We start from the raw sequence: 3,409 nt of genomic DNA, 5'->3' as shown, positions 1-3,409 counted from the left end.
GATGATAAATAATTTTCCCCTACGGCCACCTCCACGTAAAGGAGGGAGGTCAAAGCGATCCAACTCGAAATCCTTCTTGCAAATAGCCCCCACCATCGATGTAGCAAGCCTCTTCCCCATTGGACCACGAGCGCATACACAATTGAAACAACAAGTGCCCCCCAACCCTCCCCTCCCCGCAGAGAGGCCACCTAGGAGTCCACCCGGACAGCAACAACGATGGACCTCGATCGCATAATCACCTGCGGCAGCCTCAATGCAAAGGAAACGGAAGGAAACAAAACAACAAGACCAACCGAGCCCACAACCTCTCTTAGAAATGTGCCCCTTTGACCCTCCATGCCACGCACCAAGGCCACCTAGGAGTCCACCCCCGATAGCAGAAATGGTGGACCTCGATCACTTAACCGCCTGCGGAAACCACGATGCGAAGGCAAAGGAAGGAAATAAATGCAAATCAAGAGGCTTTCTCCACAATACAAGAACATATCCAAATAAGAGGAGGTATCGGGCAGCCTCGCACCCCCGCACCCTATGCACAGGAAACCTAGGAGATTTCCCACAGCTTTACTGACTAGACGATGAATACTTTTCCCCTACGGCCACCTCCATGTAAAGGAGGGAGGTCGAAGCATTCCACCTCAAAATCCTTCTTCCAGATAGCCCCCACCATCGACATAGCAAGCCTCCTCCGCATTGGACCAGGAGCACATACACAATTCGAACAACAAATTCCCTTAAACGTTGTGACTTAACATTTCCAGCCGCAAAAGCCAAACACGCGCGCAAGATGCAAGGGAAAAGCTGACCCCTCGATCAAACATATGGGCCAACACATCTATCAAAACCTCAAAGCCAACACAACCATGAACGATGTGCACTTTGAAAGGAATGCCAACCCTTGACTTTACAATAAGGATAACAGCGCCTCACATCGCCCGACGGAAAAAGCAAGCAAGAGGGAGGCCAGGTGGTTTACAACCAAAACCCTTCCACTTCCCTCTTAAATGTATGCATCTCAACCGACAATGCCAACACGGAAAGAGCACAAGCACAAGACACCGACACCATAAACAGCCGAACAATGAAGAGGCTAGCCATCACAAGGAGCCATACCACAACAACCCATACAACTCCCAAAACTTGGAGCTGAAGGGGAATTATTCACATATGCCTCCCGGGACAAGCATGGCCAACATTACCACTCATGCGCTATCGAGTGGGTATGGAGAGAAGATGAAAATCGGACACCCTACAAATGACCCAAGGCCATTCTTGAGGCAAACCCTAAAAACCAACTAAATTACCAACCCATCTTTCACATGAAAAGCAAAACCCTCCACACCAAATAGGGAGGAGGTGAACAATATTACGAGGAGCCAATTTCAATGGAGCCTCAAATGGCTGCCCAGCCCAATCAAAATTCTCTATTCACAACAACTGAGGGGCACGATAGTGACATAGGCAACGACGGAGTTTTGGGGCTTCCATCTGGGACCGCAACAACGAAGGTTCAAAGGAGCGCCAAGAAAACTTGCCACATTCTTATCGTTGGGATGGGAAAGAGGGACTGGGATGAGCATGGCCCACATTACCACTCATGTGCTACTGAGCGGGGATGGAGAGAAGACTAAAATCGACCGCCCTATAAATGACCCAAGGCCATCGTTTGGGCAAACCCAACAAAGCAACTCAATTACCAACCCACCTTTCACACGGAAAGAAAACCTGTCACCGGTATCTTCTGGAGGGGCACGAGGGGGACCAGGACGAGCCAAGGAGCCACACCACAACAACCCATACAGCACCAAGAACTTAGAGAGAAGAAGGGGAATTGTTCATGTATGCCTCCCGGGACGAGCATTGCCGACATTACCGCTCATGTGCTACCGAGTGGGGATGGAGAGATGATGAAAATCGGACACCCTACAAACGACCCAAGGCCATCGTTCAGGCAAACCCAAAAACACAACTCGATTACCAACCCACCTTTCACATGGAAAGAAAACCTGTCGCTGGTATCATCTGGAGGGTCACAAGGGGACCAAGACGAACTAGGGAGTCAAACCACAACAACCCCTACAGCTCCAAGAACGTAGAGAGCAATTGTCCACATATGCCTCCTGGGACGAGCATGGGCAACATTAGCGCTCATGCGCTACCGAGTGGGGATGGAGAGAAGATGAAAATCGGCCACCCTACAAATGACCCAAGGCCATCATTCAGGAAAACGTGAAAACACAACTCGATTACCAACCCACCTTTCACACGGAAAGAAAACCTGTCGCTGGTATCATCTGGAGGGGCACTCGGGGACTAGGACGAGCCAGGGAGCCACACCACAACAACCCATACAACTCCAACAGCTTGGAGAGTGGAAGGGTAATTGTTCACGTATGCCTCCTAGGACGAGCATGGCCAACATTACTGCTCATGTGCTACTGAGTGGGGATGGAGAGAAGATGAAAATCGGCTGCCCTACAAATGACCCAAGGCCATTTTTCAGGAAAACACGAAAACACAACTCGATTACCAACCCACCTTTCAAAAAGAAAGAAAACCTGTAGCTGGTATCATCTGGACGGGCACTCGGGGACCAGGACGAGCCAGGGAGCCACACCACAACAACCCATACAGCTCCAAGAACTTGGAGAGCGGAAGGGGAATTGTTCACATATGCCTCCCAGGCCAAGCTTGGCCATCATTACTGCTCATGCGCTACTGAGTGGGGATGGAGAGAAGATGAAAATCGGCCACCCTACAAACAACCCAAGGCCATTGTTCACGCAAACCCGAAAACACAGCTCGATTACCAACCCACCTTTCACACGGAAAGAAAACCTGTCGCTGGTATGATTTGGAGGGGAACGCGGGGACTAGGACGAGCCAAGGAGCCACATCACAACAACCCATACAACTTCGAGAACTTTGAGAGTGGAAGGGGAATTGTTCACATATCATGGCCAACATTATCGCTCATGCGCTATCGAGTGGGAATGGAGAGGAGATGAAAATCGATCACCCTACAAACGACCCAAGGCCATCGTTCAGGCAAACCCAAAAACACAACTTGATTACCAACCCACCTTTCACACGGAAAGAAAACCTGTCACTGGTATCATCTGGATGGGCACTCGGGGACCAAGATGAGCTAGGGAGCCACACCACAATAGCCCATACATCTCCAACGACTTGGAGAGCGGAAGGGGAATTGTTCACGTATGCCTCCCAGGACGAGCATGGCCAACATTACCGCTCTTGCGCTACCGAGTGGGGATGGAGAGAAGATGAAAATCGGCGGCCCTACAAATGACCCAAGGCCATCATTCAGGAAAACTCGAAAGCACAACTCGATTACCAACCCACCTTTCACACGGAAAGAAAACCTGTCGTTCGTATCATCTGGAGG

This window comes from Pinus tabuliformis, chromosome X (assembly GCF_031772625.1).
Source record: "Pinus tabuliformis cultivar Carrire ecotype Pingquan chromosome X, CPIR1, whole genome shotgun sequence".
In the NCBI taxonomy this organism is placed as follows: domain Eukaryota; kingdom Viridiplantae; phylum Streptophyta; class Pinopsida; order Pinales; family Pinaceae; genus Pinus; species Pinus tabuliformis.
The sequence above is the reverse complement of the archived record's forward strand: the minus strand, read 5'-3'. Positions refer to the sequence as shown.